This window comes from Eulemur rufifrons, chromosome 7, assembly GCF_041146395.1.
Source record: "Eulemur rufifrons isolate Redbay chromosome 7, OSU_ERuf_1, whole genome shotgun sequence".
Classification (NCBI taxonomy): domain Eukaryota; kingdom Metazoa; phylum Chordata; class Mammalia; order Primates; family Lemuridae; genus Eulemur; species Eulemur rufifrons.
The window spans coordinates 93,370,580-93,394,825 of NC_090989.1; the positions used below are offsets into that span (position 1 = coordinate 93,370,580).

The 24,246-nt window shown below is 37.2% G+C and overlaps 2 protein-coding genes across 6 annotated transcripts in view; one reads left to right on the forward strand and one right to left on the reverse strand.

The window, feature by feature from the left end:
* The window catches only part of SERPINI1 (serpin family I member 1), a 77,046-nt gene extending 69,701 nt beyond the window's left edge, over nt 1-7,345 (reverse strand). The window contains exon 1 of the mRNA XM_069472967.1: nt 7,246-7,345. The gene's annotated coding sequence lies outside the window, so the exon portion shown is untranslated. The remainder of the gene's footprint in view (nt 1-7,245) is intronic.
* PDCD10 (programmed cell death 10) overlaps nt 1-24,246 on the forward strand; it is a 74,083-nt gene that overhangs the window by 21,239 nt on the left and 28,598 nt on the right. Inside the window, exons 1-2 of one of the 5 annotated variants that reach the window (XM_069472970.1) lie at nt 8,189-8,252; nt 9,454-9,513. The exons of 1 other annotated variant lie outside the window; for it this stretch is intronic. The gene's annotated coding sequence lies outside the window, so the exon portion shown is untranslated. Of the gene's footprint in view, nt 1-8,166; nt 8,253-9,453; nt 9,514-24,246 lie in introns of those variants that run through there. 3 more of the 5 variants (XM_069472968.1, XM_069472973.1, XM_069472971.1) reach the window with 3 other exon arrangements.

Genomic DNA, 24,246 nt, shown 5'->3' on the forward strand with positions numbered 1-24,246 from the left:
CACCACTCTCGGCTAATTTTTCTATTTTTAGTAGAGATGGGTTCTCTCTCTTGCTCAGGCTGGTCTCAGAACTCCTGAGCTCAAGCAATCCTCTGGCCTCGGCCTCTTAGAGTGCTAGGATTACAGGCATGAGCCACCACCATGCCTGGTCTATACCTGTATTCTTGAATGCAGTCTATACAGAGAGATTCTTAAATACTTTTAGGTTTAAAGCAGATTTATAATAAAATCACCAAGTTTTACAGAAAATGTTTGTAATGAAAAGTACAGAAAAAATATTAGATGCAGTATTGGGTAGATGGCTTTTTAACCAGAGATACCATTAGTCTCTGAGGGACTTGAAATTTGATAATCACATAAGTGAAAACTTGACGTGGGAAGGTTAGAGTTTGCTAAACAAACAAACAAACAAAAAAGGCACCAGAAAAGGTTAGAATAAGAAAGAATGAAATTTAAAGTTAACATGGTTTTAGTCATGGCTGAAGTTATTGATGGTTACCCAAAAGTCATTCTCAAACTTTTGTTCCCTTGTTCCACCAGAGGCCAAAAGTCTGATATCTCAGAATCCCTTAAAGATAGGGACAGCCACATGATATGGACAAGTGCACAGAGGACATTTGCTGGTGGTCTTTGGGAAAACTTTTCTTTGTTGATTAAAAGAGAAAGACTTAACAGGCACAACCATTCCCCATTTTTCCTTCTTTGAACTGGAATGTGATATCTACATTAGCAGAAGCATCTATCTTACAACAAGCAGGAGAGAAATCATGAGGACAAAACCTTGATGATATTGAACCTGTAAACAAAAAGCAAACCACTACTCTCCTCAGACTACTTGTTCTGGAAAAATATTAATAAATCCCTATTGTTTTATGTCATTGTGCTGAAAGCACTTCTTATTGATACATACTTTACAATTATTTTTAAATTGTTAATTACCAATACAATGTGAGTAAAAATTTGCTTTTAAGATAATACTGGGTAAAATTTCTTTCTCTTTCAAAATGTTTAATTCTGTATTACTAATTATTAGTTAAATCTGCTGTTATATTAAAAAGACATAAATAGCTATTATTAGGCCTTTATAATTTTAAGTTATTGGCATTTTTAAAAGAACACATCAAAAACTTTGAAATATAGAAAAAATTACTTTATTGACTTAGATTTAGTTAATGTACGTTGTGTTCAAGAATTCATAATATAATTTTTAAAAAGTAGACTAACTTACCAAAATCAAAAATTATACCAGTGTTATGTAGCTGTGAGACTATTGGTATTGTACCATTTGGTATCATATATCAAAGGACTTATGATGTAAGATACTATTTAACCTGCCTTAGGCATAGAATAAGTGAGTTTATATCTGTAAGCAAATTAGGATACTAAGTAGTGGTTTCTTAACTGGAAGGTTAAATGTATCTCCAAAACACTAATGACTTCAATGATTTTAAATTGTTTTGTGAAGCACACAACAATTAAATGCTCCAACAGGCTCTTGCCTATTGTCCCAGAGACTTGGGAGGCTGAGGAAGGAGGATCACTTGAGGCCAGAAATTCAAGACCAGCCTGGGCAACATAGGGAGACCCCCGTCTCTAAACAACATTAAAACAACATTAAAAAATAATAATTTATCTGGGTGTGGTAGCATGTACCTGTAGGCCCAGCTACCTGGAAGCCTAGGTAGGAGAATTGCTTGAGCCCCGAAGTTTGAGATTATAGTGAGCTATGACTGTACCACCACACTCCAGTCTGCATGACAGAGGAAGATCCTGTCTCTAAAAAACCAAACCAAACCAAACCAACAAAATAAATGCTACATAATTGATTTGATTCAAGAGAATTGGCAAAAATTATACATCATAATGCACTGTCTATAGCATACTACTAAAAGGTGGAAAAACAATAAAATTACCTATCTCTTCAAGTTAGAGCAGGTTAAAAAACCTCAAATAAAACAATACAATTTAGGTTATAAAGAAAATGACAGAAGTAATCCAATGTGGGTAAAATATTAAAAGTTTTCCAGTGAACTTTTCTGAGTCTATGCAGAGAAAGCCAAGACGCTGGGGAGAAATGGACTACAAATTGATAGATACTCATTGAATTGCCTGATTGTGCTACAGAAATCACTTTGTGACATTTGAGCTACTCTTACTGGGAACCCTGTATGAGATATATCTGGGAAAAACAATACACTTAGGAAAATAAGGTTATTAAATCAAAATAAATTCAATCTGCCTTCTTTCCCACACTAAATTAAGAGCTATGAGGAGCGCAGAAGGCTCGTCTCCTAGGCAGAACCAGAACCGGGCCTCCAAGCAGTGGCTGGAGCTGAAAGTAGGAGCTGCACAGGGGTCAGCACCGAGCACTGCCAATGCCAAGTCTCAAAACTCAGGATCCCTTCCCCATGATGGCTCAAAGACGACAAATACCCGCATAATTCAGGTTTAATATGCCTTAATAAGACCTCCCAAGACAACCATCTCACTGAAAATAGATCAAAGCAAGTTAAATTTTAGTTAAGATAAGCCTCGTATTATTAATACACTTACCTGTTTTTCTTTAATTATCTTTGTTAAGGAAGAAAAGTCAGAGAAAGAATGTGTAATGTGTGTGTGTTTGTATGGGGGTTGGGGGTGGGCGGTTGTTACCTAAAAGTACATCTTTAAATCAGCAGAGTTCTGGAGCCCAGGAGAGAAAAGGACCATACAAACTTCAAATGGCATCCAATGAATGAATTCATATCTAAAGCGTGCGCGCGCGCGCGCGCGCGCGCACACACACACACACACACACACACACACACGAGGTTGCAGTTAATAGCAATATTTGCTCTATTCATTCAGAAATCTAACATAAGGTGACAATATTTATATTTAGCTCTAATATAAAGCAACTGTTGTGGGCACAGGGCTGAATTTGGTGCTAAAAGAGATGTCTAAGAAAAATTCATTTTTCTAGCAGTACTTGTTGTAAAATGATGCTACATTACAGGCTGCCAAATAGCTAAACAAATTGTTACCACCTACCAAGTATGGACAATGAGGTTCTCAACATAAATACAAAGGTCAATGAAACTGGGTCTTAGTTCCAAACATACTAAGTATCTGGGTGAAGACATTATGAACTCAGCTAACTGCACAAGGCTCAGTGCTAAGCATTAAGGACAACGTCAAAAGAACATAAAGAAGGAAGATTAATCATTAGTTCTAAACCAATTTGTATCCATCAACATGAGAGTAAAAGTATGTTAAAAAGCAAACAAAAGACAAATATTTTCTATAATTAATTTTACTACTAAAGAATTATTTACAATTAATTAGAATTGTCCAAGTCTTATAATAATGAAAAAAAGGAGTATTCTTAATACTAAGCCTAATCAGATTAATGCTTCTGAAAAGCCAAATACAAAAAAACAATAAATGCCCAACTCCACACATGCTTAAACAAAATCAGGATCAGTTTGACTTCTTTTTCTTTCCTTCTTCTATTCCTTCCTTTATTTTTTTTTTTTTTTAATTTTTTATTTTGGAAGAAATGATTAGAAAACTGGAAGAACAAATTCAGTTTTTATAGAATGAAATACGCTTTTTATAGATAAACTTCAACAAAGGTATGTCTCCAGAGCCTTGATGTTAAACCATGGTGAGCCATGGGTTTCCCTGGCTATGAAAGGCAGACCTTAGGTGCCACCAGTTGCAGAGCACTTTCCCCTCATCCATATTGCCTATCTCTGAAATGAATTTAGAAATGTTGGCACCCAAAGTTGTTGTCTTTACAGCCAACACAGTCTGAATCAAACTGGGCTCAACCAACACTTTTGCAAAGGCTAATTAACACAAAGACATTCTCAGAAGGACTAATGTACTGTATAGTAATCATTCTGTGAGGTTAACTAATTCTTATCTATCAAAGTGGAAAATGTCTCAATGTTTACATTATAGAAGTATTGGCCAATGGTTCTAATTAAGTAAGTGATTATAGGGAAACTTCTTTATGCTGAGCATGACATAAGGTACTCAGGACCAACAAAAGATAGAAAAGAAGTATATGGTCTCTAGGAGCTAATAATAATCTTGTTACTTAAAACACACTTTCCAAACTTTAAGTACTAAGTTCTGAAACATTAGAGGTAAGATTAAACAAAACAAAACAAAACCCCTTATCTGTGTATAATAGTTAATCCTGATCCCCAAAGCTTTGGAATTTGTTTAAATAAAAGGGCTCTGGCCTTTTTTTTTTTTTGCTTATCTTTATTGTCTAGTTCAAGTACCTCTGTTCTCTGTTTTTAAGGCGTAAACCACTCATTTTAGGTTTTTACTTATTTTTAATATTTTGTCCAAATAATAATGTTTCACTTAGAAGTAAATGTGTACATGCAGAATTTTTATGCTTTAGCAACCCACAATTATTAAAAATCCAATGAATTAATGCCAGTCTGATTCCACTTAAAATGACAATGTATAAAAGTAATGTCTCCCACTATGGATATAGGCCTCTAGAAATTAATTATTGGGGGGAGGGAGAAGGCCATGGAATCAGTTAAAGGGATTTAACAAAAAATACCAAATTTCTTTTCTCTTTTGCTAAGCATATGTTTCTCAAGCAGTTTTCTTCATATCTATCCCCCGTCTCCCCTCTGCATCAAAACCATTGATCTTGAACCTTTAAGTCTTGCTCTTTTGTGCAACATGCATCAGTGAATCCTCCTGTTAGAAATCCATGCTACCACTCATTTTTATTAAACAGGCACAGAATTAGAATTTTTAAAGAAAAGTCCAAAGGCTACTATAAGATGAAATTAACCAAGTCTTTGGCTAAAGAACAATCATCCCCAGAGAAATTTCCATTCAAGAGAGACATTGTGCACTCTGTTGCTTTTCTTTCTCATCATATCACATATTTACTGATAGCCAGATACAAATAGTAAAAATCAAAAGCAGACTAAATAATATGCTCTTAATGTAGGTAGTGCTTTACATAAAATTATAAACTGCCGTATAATGAACCTTCAAAATACCAATCAGGAAAATTTTTCAGATTACTTGAGATTGAATTAAAATGAGTCAAGAGTTTAAAGTAACAAATAAATGCCCAAGTACATTTATTGCTAATGATTTTCTCTCATATAAAAATGTGGTCTTCATATTTCCACATGATATAGGAATCCAATCTCTTTTACTGACACACTAAAAAGGATCCAAATCTTGAAAACAGGTAAAAATTCAGTACTTCGATACCACAAACTCATTCATTCCTGATGAGATTCTAGTCTTTATGATATCTCAGAAGACCTATATAAATAGTTGGGATTCAAAGTACATCCGAATTTCAACTGATTTGATATTTATTTTCTCTCCATTTTTTTGCTTATTGTTTTCCAACAAAATTCTTTCAAAAAGATCTCTTAATAAAAACTCTGAAAGAACTTCATTGCCCATATTATTATTAATTATCATTACATGGGAGAAATAACCCAGTGACAGCAAATAGTCAATTTTACAAAATGAATTAGTATTGGAGTCTGAGAGAGAGAATCTAAGACTCTGATTTAGGACAATCCACTTAATCACAAATAACAAGGGCAAACACAATCTTTTCCAAGCCTCACTATACCCTAGTACTCACTAAATCATTTTCACAGGGTCGTATCAACTATGGGAATTAATTTCTCTAGCAATGACAGCACAGATAAAATCTGATTCTTACCGTGGTTGCTAAGTTTAGTGGCTACCGTTGTTTTTTCTTTCTTCTAAGCTCTTTGCTGCTTCTGAAAACTTACCTGATCTGCTTAGAGATAATCTAAAAGCATTGTTTTCCTAATATCTATCTGTCTATATATTCATCTGGCGTGTGAGAACGTGAGAGGGAAGAAACATACTGATAAGTCACTTAGGATTATCAGTAGTAGCACTCAATAGGACTGAAGTTGAAGATAGGAAGATAATTCCTCTGAGCCATTTCTTTTCAGAAAAATTTTGGGTGCCTTACAAAAATAAAATTCAAAATCCTAAGTAAATAAGGAAATCATGAAAATAGAGGAAAATAAAAGGCAATTATTCCATTTTATTGACCCTAGTTAAAAAAGAAAAAACTAAAGTATTCAAACACACTTTGAAATATACAACTGTCACAATGAAGGCATTTCAGAGCAAAATGTGCTGCAATATGCTGCTATGATTAAAAGCCATGTAATCTGAGGAACCTCTGTAACAAAAAGAAAATGAACTAGGCAAAAAGCTTCTTATTACTTTTCTAAAAATAAAAGGCTGTAATTTTGTCATAGTTACACAAAGGCAGGTAAGACTTTCATCTTTATCTCCCATTACAGCATAATTCTATCCATAGGTCTTATAATTACATTCAAAGGAATATACACGGTTTAATACGGAAAATAAACTATTATTCTATGATACTACATGTGTTTGTAAACCTGAACCCATCATAACATGTACTAAGGGTAATCATTTAGCACATATACTCTCTACACAGAGAAAAGATTCTCACACAGCTTTCCTTGTACTCGTTTTTTAAAATGTACAAATATCACCGGACACAAATGAGAGAATAAAGAGCAGCAATGAAGTACACCATATGTTCCCAGTGTAGGCTGAGTCCAGGTCTTTGTTCCAATATTCCAGAGCTAAGTACGCATCCATTAAAATATATTTTTACATTATTGCTGGCAAAAGTTATACTTCTGATAGGTTCAGTCAGAACCCATGCTATCCTGACTATTCCTGCCTGCATTTGCTTCTTTAATACACATCCCTTGCAATTCTAGGAACCTGCAATACAATCACCCAGAGAAACAGTTCGGTAGCAGGACAATCTGATAAACAACATGAAGGGTAGTCACTGAAGAAGACTGCAAAGTTATTTTCCTAGTTCTGAAGTAATTCTATGTCAATGAGAAAATTTTTGCATTTTATCAGCTACGCACCTATTCAGATATCATCTACCTTCTCCTCATTTATACAGGGTCTCCCTCAATCTTGAGATCTCCTAGAACAGTTTTAATGGTGTAACTCAAACCAAAACCACCAACCACGCCCTTTATGCCCAGAGTCAAGCTTCCTTTTGCTTTTTTCTCCTCAAAGTCCAAAAATGTAAATCTTTCACCCGAAAGGGTTTGCACCGGTTTCCTAACCCAAGGCAGACTCTTAGCTATGCCTTGGTGTAATTCCTATTGGCAGCTTTCTCCGGGGCAATGTGAAACGCCCTGAAGAGACACCCACGCTTACCTCCCACACACCTGCAACCCCTGGCGGGATGCTGGAGCTAATGCTCCGAGACTGCTCTCCGCTCTGCTCTCGTTCCTGCTCTCCTCTCCCGGGAAACTACAGCTCAGCCTGAGCCTTTGGCTTCTACAGGGACCCAAGCTCCGCCCCGCCTCCTCTAGTTGGAGAATTTGGCGGCTGTTGCTCCTCCCCCTGCTGTTCCTGCTGCTGCCCCGGCTGGAGACAGCGGGAAGCAGCTGCGCGGGTACCTTCCCTCTGCCCGCACTTCTGCAGCTGCTCTGCCGCTTCCCTTCCCCTCGGTTCCCTTTCCCCTCAGAAGCCTCACACCTGGAACTGCCTCCAGCCCAGCCTGGGCGCTTCTGCGGGGAGCCCAGGCTCAGTCTATCCCTCCCCGACCCGACGGTCTGGTTGCTCGGTGTGTTTAGAGTTTGGGGGCTCTTGGGGAAGCTGCTGCTCCGCCGAGGCACGTCCCCACACTGCGCTCTCCCTCCACCCCGGCGATTTCCCCGCGGCTTCCTTTGCACCGGCACGGTACTGAGCCCGGCAACCCACGTCCCCCGCCTCAGGCCCCTCACCCCCTTCCTTCCTTTGCTCCACTAGCCCGCCCCCTCAATGGGTGAGGCGCCTGCCGGGCCGACCCTGCACCCTGATTGGCGCAGGTGAGAGTAGGCCCCGCCCTTCCTCTCCTTTCCGTGAACCCTCTCTCTTCATCTCACCTCCTCCCTCAAAGGCAGGGAACTCTCCTACTATTGGCTAGAGGTGCCCCCACCCATGGCCTCAGGCGCTTCCGTAAAGCCTGCCGGGAAGTGTAGTCCTGCGCGTGCGAGACTCGCCAACAACGCCGGCGAGTGGAACTACAAGTCCCCATAGGCACCTGCGCGACTCCGGCTGGGCAGGATTCCGGACAACGCCTGGTTCCTCTCAGGTCCTTCCGGCGTCGCCGGAGTGAATTGATCCGGAGTTGAAGAGGGCTCCAAAGGTGGGAAGTGAAGTCAGTGTTTCAGTTGCCGGTAAGGTGTAGCTGTTCTGCTCCAGTCCCTGTAGCTCCGCGCGGAGCAAAAGACGTCTGGGGTCACCTAGGGGCCGTGGCTGAAGCACTCGGGCTTGGTTTTGGCAGGCGGAGCCGACGGGTCTGGGAGCGGGGCCCTATGGGCGTAAGGGAGGTTACCTTACGCGAGTGGCGTAAAGCGGGTTTGTAAATGCCGCCTGCCCGGCTTGGGCCTGAACGCCTCCAGGAAGTCTCCTCTAGGTGGAGGCGGGAGGGGAAGAGCGAGGTTGGCCTCTTGTGCCCCCAGAGAAGGGAGAGGGCGGATGTGCCTGGGGTGGGGTCCTTTGAAGGTGTGGCTTGGAAGAGAGGTGAGGCTGTTGTTTTCCCTCTGCTTTATAAGTAAGGTAGGGAAGGAGTGGAGAAGGAGGGGGTGCTTGGGAGTCTGCTTTTGGGGTGACTCAGGTTATGTCCTCTGAGGGAAGAGGAAAACTGAAGAAGGAAGAGTCAAATGTTGGCTGAGGTTTAAGGATTCTGTTCCAGTGTAATGATGTGGCCCTCTAAGGAGGTAAAATTTTGCCTTAAGCAGAAAGGCTTGACCCTCTGAGGTGTAGTACCTAAGATATGTTTACTCCTCTACTGTTTTTAAAGCGCTTTCATGTTGGGCTGCTGATGAGGAAACTGAGGGAATATATGACGTGCCCAAGGTCACACAAATAGGGACAGATCTGAATCTAGTCCATTTTGAGTCCAACTTCTGAACCAGAGCTGCCGCCCCCAAAAGAAAAAGTAGGGTTGGTTGTGTTTTCTGAAGAAGGTGAAGGAAGTTGCAAGTAATGGTATTTTATGTAGTATTTCTAAGAAGCCATTTGTGAGATGAAGAGTTGTTTTGTTGAGCTGGGATGAAATTCCTCAATAAAGGAAGGACCCTCTCTAACCTTTTGTAAAAATAAAAAGAAAGGGTCAGTTTGAACTTACATATTTTTCCTTTTATTAGGGATATATTAAATGGTAGATTTTACTCCCACAAGGCATTTTTAAGAGTAGGTAATGAGATAGGAGAACATAAGTTAAACAGTATAGCCCATCTTTACAGTTAAAAGACTACCCTTTTACCTTTCTACCTTCGGTCTGTTTTTATTCTCATTTTGTAAAACTGAGAACAGTGGGATTGTGAAAAGTGTGAAAATTTTCACAGAACTTTACTCTTTTTTCAACTAATGTAGCACCAAGGAGAGTTTGGTGTGCTCATTACTAGAAAAGAAGATACATTGCATTTCTTGGAGGTAACATTTTACTTTTTGTTTGAGATTTTTGTTTACTTTTGCCCTCATTTTCTTGACTCTAAGGAGTATGTGTGTATTTGGGTGTGTGAATGATAAAATCAAGCTCTTGCATATTTTGTTCATTTTTATTTGCATCATCTGTGACTTCTGATTCATTCTTATTTTACATCAAAAAGCAAAAAAGCTTATATTTTACATTGAGCAGAAAGCACTGTGCTTATTCCAGTCTTATATTCTATAATTATTATGGCCAATATGGCTCATGAATATTATTGGATAGGTTTTTAATAGAATTAGGGAAATATGTTCATTGATGTCAGGATTTCTTCATGATAATTTTATATCCATAAAGGTTGCTTATAGACAGCAGGTAATCAATCATGGTTTACTGTTACGTATGTTGACCATCAAAATATGCTGAATTTTGAATGCACTCTGCAATTATCATCAACAATGTGTTTAACTTTTGAATACAGAGACACTTTCTGGGATCAGAGGTATTTTGTTCCCCTGTGACTGAAGTTAAGATGGTCTGGAAATGACTTTTAAAGTACAAGAAGTGTGATACTATAGAATGAAATAAAATCAGGAATAACATAGCACCAGAAGTGACAAAGTACACAGGCAAGGAAGAACCAACTAAAAAAATGGAAAATTGTGTGGGGATAACTGGCTTTGTGCTAGATTAGAAGGGTGTGGTAGTTGAAGTAGACCATAAAGTGAACGTGAGTCAGTGATGGTAAAGCAAGATGTTAATGCGTTTTCTAGATGGTGATGTAGGCATTTGCCTTTTGTTGGGGGAGGTGTGAAATGAGTTCTTCTAACTCTTGACATGTAGCTCTGTGGTTATGGGAAGAGATTTTGAACTAAGGAAAATTTGGAAATAAATAAAATTAATATAATACACTTGTTCATTGTATATTAGTTTTTGTCCTGGTTCAGTTTTACCACTAACTTCTCGTTATCTCTGAGGTCAGTTATAGTTTTGATATTTCACCAATGTTGGAATGAAGGGTAAGATGTCTTGTATTTATTGCCTTTCAGTCACATGCTGGAGTACTGTGGTCATTTTGGATCTTTGCACATTCGATAATTAAGAGTTCACAGAGCAATGTATACTCTTGCATTTTTACAGTAGTTTGTAGCTCACCAGCATCCACATTTGTTCTCATTTTGGGCTTTTTGCAGGAGCCTGTGTCAGCTTTTGGACATCATCTCTTAAAGGACTTAAGATGTCTTCCGTATACATCTGTCTCTCTCTTTCAAGGATGTAAGGTCTATAAGAACAGGAGCTGTATATTGTTTATCATTGTAGTCTCGGTAGCTAGGATAATTGGATACCTGTTTACAAAGAGAATGAAAGGGCTCAGATTGATTAAATGACTTGTCCAAGGTCATGCAAGTAGTGACTAGTGGGACTAAGGTATAATCCACGTTCTCTGATTGCAGATCTTTAATATTGTGTAATATAGATTTAGTTCCCTTAGATTATTTGAGAAAAACACTTAAATTTGATTTAAATATTCAAATACTGTTAGTCTCTTACTGTTTATTGCTGATAGTTTATCTCCTCTACTCCTGTCCAGCTCTCCATCCTTATCCCCAGCCTTTCTCATTTATTGTGCCTTTCTTTCAGTTATTACATACATAGTCTCCTTTATGACTTGGGGACCTTTACATGTTCCATCTCCCTGCCTGGACTGTTCCCTCCTCCCCTTCCAAAATATGGACAACCCCTAGTCAATTTTTATGTCTCAGTTTAAATTTCATTCCTCAGGGAACCTTGCTCTCCTTCCCCAAATCAGAGTAGATCCCCACTGTATCTTCACTATACTCTGTACTCCTTTGTGGCATCATTATAATAGGGACTTACTTAATTCAGTATTTTATTTGATAAATGTTTGTCTCTCTTGCTAGATTACAAGCTACCTGAGCAGGGTCCTCCCATTTGTCTCGTGTCTTACCGCAGTACTTTCACAGTACCTGGCACAAAATAAATATTCAATAAATATTTGCTGAACGAATGAATGAATGAATACATTCATGCACAGTGCCTCCAGCACTTTGCTAGGACAGAAGTACAGAAATGAGTAAAACAGATATGCTTCCCACTCTCTTGGGGGATTAAAGTTGATAGGAACTTTCAAATGAACTATAAAGCTTAGGCAATTTAGGTTAGCTATAAAGGAGTTATTGGCAGAAGTTTAATGTAAATTGTAGAAAAATTTTTGTTCTTCTGAGGTGTCTTAAAATCAGGATTAAGTAGTTTTCTATGTGGAAATGACCAAGGAGTCAATTTCATTTACAGCAAAATTTCTGTATAGCAGCATTTTAGAGACCTTATCACTGTTGTGCTTTTTGCAGGCAACATTCATTATAGCAAAATATAGACATGGAAGAAACTAATTTTTAATGGACTCTATTCTTTAATGTTATCTCATTTTGTCCTCAAAACTATTATTTCCTTTAGGTAGTATTAAGACTGTTTTATATTTGAGGACACCAAGGAATTAAGTTAATTTACTTTTTAACTCAAACAAATGTAATGAAATTGCTAGAGTTTCCAGGGGGCAGGGGGTAGATGCTCCAGCCAAAACTGGAATCTGGATATGTCTCCATGGTTCCTCACCCCCCCCCCCCCCCCCCGCCCCGTTGTGTTTGTTTTAACCATGGGATCTTCCTATGAATTTTACCTTTAATATTGCTTGCTTTAAACAAGGTGACTTTGTAAAATTGAGTAGTTCTTATTTTAAAGGAATTTATATTTTGGAGTTCTTGAAAATTTTCCTAGGCCGGGTGCAGTGTCTCACACCTGTAATCCTAGCACTTTGGAAGGTGGAGGCAGGAGGATTGCTTGAGGTCAGGAGTTCGAGACCAGCATGAGCAAGAGTGAGACTGCATCTCTACTGAAAATACAAAAAATTAGCTGAGCATGGTGGTGTGTACCTGTAGTCCCAGCTACTTAGGAGGCTGAGGCAGGAGGATTGCTTGAGCTCAGGAGTTCGAGGTTGCTGTGAGCTAAGCTAACACCATGGCACTCTAGCCCAGGCAACAGAGCAAGACTATGTCTCAAAAAAAAAAAAAAGAAAGAAAGAAAAAGAAAAATTTTAAGTGGGTCTTATTTGCTTTAAACCTAGATACCTATAAGCATAAAAAGATCATTTTTAAAATGAACTAAATTTAAAACTAAATTTCAGGGATACATTGTGTTAGGTCTTGGTCTTGAAAACAAATTCTGCAATCTTTCTGAAATCTTCTGTGGTACCACAGTAATGGCGTAGAATAAATTCAACAGCTTTGAGTTGCTGTAGCCTTACATGCCTTCATAGATATACCAGTTCACTCTCCCAGAAGATATTGTCAAAAAGTGATTGCTGATATTTGGCTTTAAAATTTGATAATGCTCCTAGTTTTTTTTAAATATAGGTCTTTACTGAGTCCTAAACTTACTTTTTTTAAAAGCAAGTCTTGATGTTATTTGAATCTTGAATAAAATTTTCATATTTACCTGGCATAACAAGTATATGAAGGATAAAATTGAAATATTGCTTCTTATATGTTGTTTGACTATTAAGATCATCGTGATAGGTAATGTTACTAAGAATTTTAAGCCAATTCTATGATAAATAATTTTTCTCTGTAATAGAAACTATAAAAGTGATTTATAAGTAAAATAGTGTAATTGATTCTGTGTATTATTGCATTTGAAATGGTAAAGTATGTTGCAGTCTTTGAGGCCTATACTTTAGGGATATATATACACACACATACACATAATGTAAAAAATGAAAGTACCTTTATTACAGCAATTGGAAATAATTTATTTGCTGAAAGATAAACAGTGTGGTTTGGTGGTTTATCTTGTCTTTGTGAAGATGGAAATTTCAGTTTTCTCATTTAAGCTACAAAATTTAAATGTACTTGAGTGTATTGTATTAGTCCAATCTTATTTTTCAAGGTCACCCTTATATTTTTCGTATATGTAATCATTTTTTTAATCACTCAAAATGATGTGAACCTATTCGGTCTCATTCTTCTACAGTTGCCTAGAATCAAGTTTTGCCTGTACGGTTAAAAAAAAAAGTGAAAAAGGATTTTACTAACAAGCTTATGAGACATTGGGTAATAGCAGTGGAATGGAACATGTTAAATGGTAGGCACTATCGTATACTCAGGTCAGTCCCTTAGAAATAAGTTAACAGAGATCAGTCTAAATTGCCTAATAATGATTTTTGGTTCATTCACTTGTTGAGTATATATCATGTGTGAAATTGCCTTAAATCTACTTTGGAATGAGCTGGAATCTAATATGATAGCCAAAATTTATTGAGCAGTAACTAAGTGTCAGGCATCATGCTAAGCATTTTGCATAATCTCGTATAATCCTTACCATAACCCTTCGAGGTAGAGGCACTATTATGCCCAGTTTATAAATGAGGAAAGTAAAGTATAGAGAGGTTAAGGAACTTGCCCAACCAAGGCTGCAGGATCAGTAATTTCTTGAAATTAGGATTTGAATCCAGGCTGGCTGACTCAAGAAACTAGTTTTGATCACTGCAGTAGAAATGTTAGTGATTGGACTCCATTGGAGGGCAGTTAGCATTATGAGTTGCAGTTACAGAGAAGTTGTATTTTAGATGCTAACGTCAGGTGGCAGGCAGAAATTACTGAATTTTTAAACTTAGTCTTAAAAAAATCTATTTAGAATTTAACACATTGGAGACTAACAACTTCAACACAGCCAGGTTTTCTCTAGCATTGGAATAGATTACTTTTCCTTTGAATCCGGTGTAGTATTTGACAAGTTATTCAGAGACCGTGTTGAAAAAGAAATATGTATATCTTAGTGCAAGAGTCATAGTCAATGTGGTGAACTAATTGTGAGAGGGAAGTCCCTCAGTGGAGGGAATAGCAGATCCATGTCTCTTACCTCTCACATTCTGGGGCTTATGCATGTGGGATGGAATTATGATCACCTACATATTTCAGTAGTTACTTACTTTCGTTTTCTTCAAAAAAAAATGTGGAACTTTTGTAGTGTGTACATATCATGGTGCAGATCTCCCTGGAATACTATGCAAAGTGGCAGCCTGACACATCACTGTATTTCTTTACTGTCTCTTCCCTGAAAGACTGCACCCCCTTAAGGATATAGATTATACCTTTTCCTCACCACATCTCTAACACTGTTGCTGACTCAGACTGACTATGCAGAGTACTGTGATAGAGAAATGGATAAAACCTCTCTTTAGGGAGTTTATACTTTAGCAGATAGAAGGGGAAGGGTTATGGACATTTAGCCTTTCTAACATATTAAGTACTTCCACATGCATCAATTCATTTGATAATGTGGGGTCAGAGGTGATAGGAAGGGAGAAAAATGATAGTTTCTCTAACTTGCCGTCTGGTCCTGGGCACTGAAATGAGTTTTCCTGCCGTATTCAGCCATCCTAGATTACTTCAGGATAAACTGGAATCTGAGATTGGAGTTAAGGAGTGACAAAACCCTAAAATGTTACACCCCTGCTGCCCTCTCAGACTTAGGTAAGGTTACTACAGCTAAAGCCAGTTGGGAATGTTAAATGAGTCAGACCTGGCCCCTAGGAGGCAACTGCTCTATACTGGTTCAGGTTATTGCAAGGAATTTTGAATAGTGCTGTAGTCTTTTATTCAGAAATGCACATGCTTTGTATGTACCTTTATCCATATTTGGCATTTATGCAATATTGTCAAAACTTGAGAGATTTCCGAGAGAGAGGTTTTACTTTGTCTCTTTCCTTAAAAAATGAATTACACTTTTGCAAAGTGAGGATTACAGTAGGAACTGTAAATATAGTGTAAGCAGATACCATTCTGGCCCTCATTTCTTCTTAGGACTAACAGCATTTGTATTTCAGATCAATTAGAAGCTAAAGGTGAAGTTAAATGCCCTCATCCAGATAGAACCTTGGCTTCATTAACACATAGTGTTAAATAAATAAGCCAGAGGCTATTTCTTTGGGGGGGGGGGGTCACTAATAATTTTTTCAACATTTCAGTGCCTTGTGGCAGTGTTTTGGTGCAAAGAAATTTTGTAAAGACAAAGTACAGGTTGCATATGGTAGAGGATCTTAGGCCATTAGAAGTAATTAAATTAAATAGCAGTTATCTAAGATTATAAGTGATACATACTCAGGGTAGTACAGCTTCCTTAAATTGTACTTTTAAGCATAGAGAACATAAGAACATTCTGAGGGCTTAAGTGTAGTTGAATTTCTAAGAGACTTGGAAGCTTTAATATTGTATTGATGAAATTAAAGCAAGAGATCACAAATACTAAAATAAAAAGGAAAATAGAAGGGCATGTACCTCAGTTAAACACTAAATGCCTGTTCAACTAGGCATTATTATTCCTAAGCCACTAGATTGAGAACTGTATGGGCAAAAGATAAACATATTCGTGGGGACAAATTTGGTTCCTGTCTTCTAACAAGTGTTTTTATTTAAATTTTGTTCAAACCATGATTTAACAAAAATTTAGACATCGGAATAGGAAATAAAGGATTGTGTGAGGATTGTCACAACTAAAGAGATATGTTTTTTTCCCCCAAACCTGTTGTTTTGAAATATATCAAGCCAGTTGGTGCTATTTTGTTGTTGTTGTCCCCATTCCCCATCAGCTAATTAAGAGGTAATGAGTTCTTTGATTCTGTTGTCAACTTTTGATTATCCTGTATAGATTACCCCTGGTATGAATTAACTTGAGAAGTTCTTTGATCTCATCTTGATTTCATTCTGCTACCCAGCCTGCTTCTGGGCCACAGCTTCCTTTGTTAAGATGACCTATGTACAATAAGAGAATAAAGAGTAATTTTAACGCTGATTTGGCAAAAAGTTTTAAAATGTATCTGATGATCAAATTATTTCATGTATTCCAAAGCTAAGTAATTTGCTTTGGATTATATATGCAACTTTCTTCTGGTGGCCCAAATAATTTATTTATGCTTTCATTTTGACAAATGGGGAGAAAAGATTTTGAAAATATACTATGTAAATGGCCTTTATGACATTGTGATGTCAGTATTAGAGTATCACTGTGTGTGTTATGCAGGGGCAGGACTAGGGTGAGGCGAGAGAGGTGCCTAGGGTACAAAATTTAAGGAGACACCAACTCTCCATGTCATGCAGATCAGAGCAAAATTTTGTGCTCGAGGCATCTGCTTTGCCTCATCCTACTTGCAGCCCTAATTCCCTATTCTATGTCAGGGTCATAGAATTTTGGATAAGATATCAATGATATTGTGAATTGAATGCTTATTGGGTGTTATCCAATGCTTATTGGGTATTAAGTCTTTTATATGCATTTAGTATTCTTAACCTAGTAAAGTGAGTACTTCAATTAATATTTCCAATAAGTTCTCACTGAGTTTAAAAAAAGAGATTAAATAACTTAAATGGTACCACTCAGGTGAGCAAAAAGTCAAACTCAGGTCATTTTGTTTCAGATCTCCTCCTGCTTTATACTGTCCATCTGTGTGTAGAAAAACTTATTTACGTCTTGTTTATTTTATAGATTTCTGTATTAAGAAACAGTACTCTCCATAATATGTAAGTGCATACCCTGAACATGATGCAGTTAACTTTTAGGGTGAGTCTCAGTATCACCAAATTGAAGATCCACAAAGCAGTGCTGCTGAGTACCCTAGAGTAACCATTGCATCAGTAGCCACATTCTTGCTTTAGTCTCCAGACATTTCTAAATGGAATCTAGGGTTCTTGGTTGTATGCTGATTGGACCATGGATAATGCAAAGGACAGGGCAGATTAGTCTAGAAGTATAGTTCAGTTTGCCAGACTAACTAACATGACCAGTACAATAGGCTATAATATAATAGTCTAGTATCATATTTGGTTAAAATAACTGTCGCCATTTTTTTTTTTTTTTTTTTTTTTTTTTTTTTTTTTTTTGAGACAGAGTCTCGCTGCTCTGTTGCCCAGGCTAGAGTGCCGTGGCGTCAGCCTAGCTCACAGCAACCTCAAACTCCTGGGCTCAGGCAATCCTCCTGCCTCAGCCTCCTGAGTAGCTGGGACTACAGGCATGCACCACCATGCCCGGCTAATTTTTTTTCTGTATATATTTTTAGCTGTCCAGATCATTTCTTTCTATTTTTTTAGTAGAGATGGGGTCTCGCTCTTGCTCAGGCTGGTCTCGAACTCTTGACCTCCAGCGATCCTCCCGCCTGGGCCTCCCAGAGTGGTAGGATTACAGGCATGAGCCACTGCTCCTGGCCTTGGACTTTTATTTCTAAGTTGTGAAATTTGGAGATGGACTAGATAATATATAATGGTTGGTTTTGCTTTAAAATTTTAGAATCTTAACATTTAGTTTCTTAAATGCATTAGCGTGTGTAACAAGAGAGATTGAGATCTGGAACTGAGTAAAGAAAAATTCTGGGTCCAAATGCATTCTGCTACCTCTTAACCTTATTATAGGGCCACTCACCTTCGTTCTTCATAATGCTTGTGTAGTGACAGTTCTAGAGCAGTGATTTTCAAATTGTGGAGGGGGAGGGAGATGTTTAAGAGCTCCTGTGAGTGGGAGGGGCTGATAAACTCTAATTGCATTTATCAGATGAATGAGCAGTTTAGTGTATTTTCTCTCTCATATAAAAAGTTTGATAAAAGATTTTATTTGGAAAAAAAAAAAAGAGTTCTGCTCTCTTAAAGACATTTAAAATCACTTATCTTCCTCCATTTATCTGGCTTGGAAGAGTCTTTGATTCCCCTGGCTGGGGGGTTGTGGAGGAGGCCTGACTTGTAGAGAGACCTGATCTTGTCATCTAGATTGGACTTTCTGCACTTAATCATAATAGCTAATATTGAATAATTCCTGTGTGCCATGCACTGTTTTAACCGTTTATCTGTAAGAATGGCATTTAATCCTCACAGCAGCCTTAAGAGATGATTTTATTATTCCCATTTCATAGATGAGAAAAATGTACTCACTTCTCTAGTAACGGTGCTCTTAATGTTGCTAGGTATAATTGAAACATTCCTATTCCTATTTTCTTTAGGTAACATTGTGTATTTTGAAGTCTTTCTTAGAACCTTAACCCTCTACAGAAAAATAAGTTGTAAGTTTGAAATGACTAATTTATAAGCATATGTTTAGTACCAAGCCTGCTCATCAGCTAAGGAACACCTCTCTATAACAGACATACTGGAATTAACAGTGAAAACTGAATGGAGTTAAATTTAGAGGACTTTTATATTTAAGCATTTTTCCATCGTGGGTCATTGTGTTCTAATTTGTCCATTTTATGTTTTCAAAGACATTTTAACTCAACTTGTAGATGTTGTTTTAGTTAGAACCTCTGTTACTTCTTAATAGCTCAGCAAACGTTTTGTCCGTCATATTTACAGACACTTGAAGGTAATATCTTTCATATCTTTTTTTTTTTTTAAGTAGCTGGAATCCTTGAACCCAGTTATGTGAAAAATGTGGTTTAACACGGGGGCGCCAAGGTGACTCCAAATTTCATTGAGTAGATTAGACTTTTCCAGTGAAGTGAGAATTCCTTGTGGAATATGTACTTTCTTTGGATAGTTATTTAAAAGTGCAAAAGCACAATGCTTAGTAATTTAAAATCATTTAATATAGAGGCTTTGTGGTTTGGCTTAGAAATTATCTTTTAATTTCAACTATATCTCTTTTAAGTATGCAGCTCAGTTGTCCATCTTAAAGAACAAACTAAAACAGAAAGGTAAGGTGACTTGCTTGAAGACAAAATGGTTTATAAATGACAGGACCAGAATTTGAGTTTACGTTTTCAGATCTTAATTCTTATGTTTTTTCCCCCTGTGTCTCTGCACATATTATTCAGTTGATATTTTGAAAAAAACCTAAAAACATATAAGTAAATAATACAGTGGCAAAGCACTGTATATTATACTTATTAACAAGAGACTGTTTCTAGGCATCTCCAAATGTGAAATCCTATAAATACTATACTGACAGTAGTGTATGTTCAGGGAGATTTAATTTCCACATAACTTTATTAAAAAAGAAAACTAGAATGAAGAACCTTGAAGTACAGAAAATACAATTTACAGGGGAAGGAGAGAAATGTAGGTATATCCTGAAGACTTCAGGTTTATTTTTTGTCCAAGTAGAATCATAAAATTTCCTTTGTTCTTCTGCCTCCCTTTTGCCTAGCTTTCTCTTCTAAATCTTTGGTCTGTTATTGGAAGTGACTACAACATTTTGGCATGAGAAGGCCCTGAAAGGGATGTAGGTTATAATAGCAAATGCCAGCCTTCCTAGCTGTGTGAAATGGCCAGACTATGTTCTCTTTATATTCTTTGGATAAATCCAGTTTTTTTAGGAGCCTGATGGGTATGATTCTTGATGCTACATTATTGAGAGAAAGGAAGGAGTTGTCAGTTATTTGAAACCCTCAGTCAACCAACTCTTGGGGAGGACTTCCTTACTAGAATGTGCAGATATAACCATCGGATCTCTTAGCTTACTATAGTTGAAAGATCCTGGGATAGCTAAAAAAGAAAGTTAAAAACCGGTAAATATGACTGGGTCCAGACTTTATTAATAGAATTAATTAACTTTTTATGTTTGTTTTTATTGGCATTTGAAAAGTAGTAGCAAGACTGATTCAACTTACGAATTGCTCATCTCTTATTTCATTAATTTGTTCATTCAACAAAAATTAACTGTCTGCTATGTGCCTGCTATGCTGACTCTAATATCTCTGTTGGGAAAAAGAAATAGACTTATAAATGGGAACATAAACACATGGATTCTGCTCACTGCTATGAATACACTTAACTGAATGTTCTTGGACATTTTGTTGGAGATCCAACATAAATCAGTCAATCTATCAGTCTTCTCCCTTTCAGAGAAGGAGATTATGGGAATTGTAAGAATTTAGGGCCTGGTGAGAGGGCTAAGTACTGGACTTAAGTACAGAGAAAAACAAGACAAAAAGGCCTTCTTCTACAAACATTTTAAGTGTAGAATTTGTCGTACGAAGCTTTTTTCTAAGGAAGAGCTGCATATACCAATACCAAGGACTGTTTGTCCCGCTCCTTTCATTTGAGAGTAAATAGCTTTGGCTGTAGAGTTATCTCAGGCCCCAGATGGTGTAAAGTGAAGCTGTTTCAGGAAATGCTGATTCTGAATCCTGAGATACACCCAAGTGTAGCTCTTTATATCAGCAGACTCGAGTTGGTTATGCAGGGCAAAAACTCGGAACACTAGGAGTTTGACAGTGGAATGGCCAAGAACAATTTTTTTTTTTTGCCTCCTTACTCTAAACAAGTGATAATTGTCCTAAACTCAGGTAGATATTTAAAGCCGGTTCATTTTATGTTAGAAATTAGCACTGTTATTTTCAATATTCAAGGAAATAAAGGGGAAAGTATAAATGAGAAAGTTGCTGTATTTGTATTGATATATCTTCATATTACAAACTGTGTTTTTGAAGAAAAATTTGTTTAAAGATTTGCTTTTTGTCTAACTTCTTATCTACAATTCCGGTTCTTGTTTTTTCATTCTGTGGATGCTAACAGTTCAGATACAAAGCTTACTTTGAACTGAAAAATTTTCCCCCAAAGCAACATATTTGAAATGTGAGACATAAAGTTCTTGCTATGTTGCCACCATACTGACATTAAATTTTTATTATTTTATTTTTAGCTAGAAATCGACCATGGGCAAGTCACTATGCCATTTTTAGATTTTGGTTTCTATTGTAATTAGGAGGTGGATGAAATCACTTTTTAAGATCTTTCCAGATTTGGAGTTTGTAGTCAGTGATCTTCAATTGTCTATACGTGCATGATAAGCATTCATGCCAAAAGCTAGTACCCCTTATATGGCTGAAACTTTGTTGAAGTGCTGCCCAACTGCCAGAACCTCACCACATCCATACTGAAAGGAAGGAACCTTATCAAAGGGGGCCTCAGACCTCACTCAGCTCAGCTGACCCTTGCTCTTTCTGTAGCAGGCTTTTTTTGTTGCGTAGAGTTGTCCATTGAACAATTTCAAATGAAGAAGCATGGGAAAGGAAGGACAGAAGCATGTTTTAACTTGAAGTTGAATTAAAATTGCCAGAATAATTCAATATTTTAAAAGCCTTACTGGAAAACTTCAGTGGCCCCAACTTGTGAATGTGTGTTCTAAAAAGTTCAATTGTAAATTGGTTCTTTGGAATATTTTTCATAGGAACAATATTAAAAGGTGGTTGTGTATGCTGTAGGCCAGCCATTGTTTAGCTCACAGTGTTGCTAAAATACTGTTCATTTTGGTGACAAATAAGAGGTGGTAGTACTGTTTTAGAGAAGTGACTATTTATTGTAACACAAGTTTAAAAAAAAATTCAATGCCAATATTTGCTAAAGGTAAAAATTAAGTATTTGAGCAAGTTTATTGGGAGAGGTAGGTGGAGATATCAGCAGGAAATCGGAAAGTAACTCTAGCCACTGACCTGATCCCTTTACCTCTGTCAGCCCTTACGTCTGCCATGAGGTGGGTGATATGCTTATGTGCTCGAAAGAGTCAAACATAAAAATGTTTCCATTGAGCCTACTCTGCTCGTTAGTATTTCACCTTCTTTTATTTTTTTTTTATTTTTTTTTTTTTTTGAGACAGAGTCTCTCTCTGTTGCCCAGGCTAGAGTGAGTGCCGTGGCGTCAGCCTAGCTCACAGCAACCTCAAACTCCTGAGCTCAAGGGATCCTCCTGTCTCAGCCTCCCGAGTAGCTGGGACTACAGGCATGCACCACCATGCCCGGCTAATTTTTTCTATATATATTTTTAGCTTTCCATATAATTTCTTTCTATTTTTAGTAGAGATGGGGTCTCGCTCTTGCTCAGGCTGGTCTCGAACTCCTGAGCTCAAACGATCCGCCCACCTCGGCCTCCCAGAGTGCTAGGATTACAGGCGTGAGCCACCGCGCCCGGCCTCACCTTCTTTTAAACTGAGATTCTTGAAAACTTAGATTCCTTTCTTACCAGCTGACTCTTTTAGCCCATGCATACAGTTCTTACCCTTGATGTGTAAATAAGTACAGTACTCTGAAGGTTACCTACCTCTTAACCCCGTCAAGAAATCACATAATTTTTTAAAGGTTATTGGCCATGCTTGATAGCATTTAAAACTTTTGGCTACTTTCTCTTTGAAACTCTTTTTTTGTGATGCTGTTTCTGTCATTAAATTCTCAGGTAACATTATAGCAGCCGGAGTTCTCCCTTGTGTGCTCTTCGCAATTGTACATTTTCCATCTTTTGTTTTGTAGAATAAGTTCCATGGGGTCAGAAACTATCTTGTCTTGTTCACTCCTGTATATTTAGTATCATGTCTAAATTTTATTGATAGGTAATCAATAAAATATTTATGAAATAAATGATTTTTTTTGTCACCCAGTGAGATAGCTCTTCAGGTTCTGTTGGTCTTGTTTTGATATTTCTCACCTGCTTTTTAATTGATATCATGCTTTCTGCTTCATTCCATCTTTTTCATTTTGACTGGCAGTGCTGCATTTCAGCCCCACTTCTTTGTTCCAAGTTTATTTATTATGAAAAACTATTTCCAATTTATTTCCAAGTGGAAAATAGATCATTAAGTTACATTAAGTAGCTAAATAGGATTAGCAGGGCCACAATTGGTATTTACCTATTTCCTCTTGCTTATTATTTAGATCTTGTTTATCTCTGACTAGATATACTAGATCTCTTAAGTTTACCCTGCCTTCAGCTTCTTTTCCTCCATTCTCTTCTTCATGTTATGACCAAAGCAATCTACTTAAAGAAATCATGATCAGATAATGGTTTTCCCTGTTGAATTTTATTCCTGTAGAATAAAATTTAGGAATAGCAATTGGCCTTTTCTTGTTGTGATGTGAAGTCAGGGAGCGGGTTTCAGGTCACAAACAGAAAAGCTCATCCGTGTTTAGAACTATTGGAAATGAAACTAAATAGTTTGAGTAGGTGTTGTGTTCCCTTTCATTGGTGTCAGTATGGTAGAATACTAGGCAGTTCTTAAATGGACAGGTTATTGTAGCTTTTTAAAGCAGCATTCCAGGCCTTTAATTGAAGATTATATCTTTCAAACTGCTTGAGTCTTTCACAGTCTGCCACAGATACAATTTTAATCCTTAGGAACTGTATCTTGCACTTAGTGGGTGCTAAACGTACATTTGTTTAGTGAATTAATGACTTCTGGGCACTTGAGTAGGTGGGGGTGGGGTTCTTTATTTCCATTTCAAACTTGGTTTTGTGATGTAGGAGTATCAGATCTGTATTCAGAGCCCTAGGAGCAAGTCCTTGGCCTCTCCATGTGTTATCTTGGGCAAGTTATTTATCATCTATCTGTGAGCCTAATTTTACATCTTTAAAATTAGAATGACAGTTACTGTAAAGTAAGTTATCGTGAGGAATAAATGCATGTGAAAATGTCTTATACTATGAAAATGCTTTGTAAGTAGTAGAAATTAGTAAAAAATTAATGGGTTTTTTCTTTAATAAATTATAGGTATGTCATTACTATTTCACTTTATAGTTAGGGTCTTTTTTTTTTTTTTTTTAAACCTTACAAGGAAATAGATAGTTGCTTTCTTTTACAAAGTAACACATTACCACAACTCCTCAAGGCAAAATTTCTTTCTTATATTGTTGAGTTCTTGATTTTAATCCCAAACTCCTAGTTTCTCTGAATTTTTTTTCTTTGAGTTTTTGTGT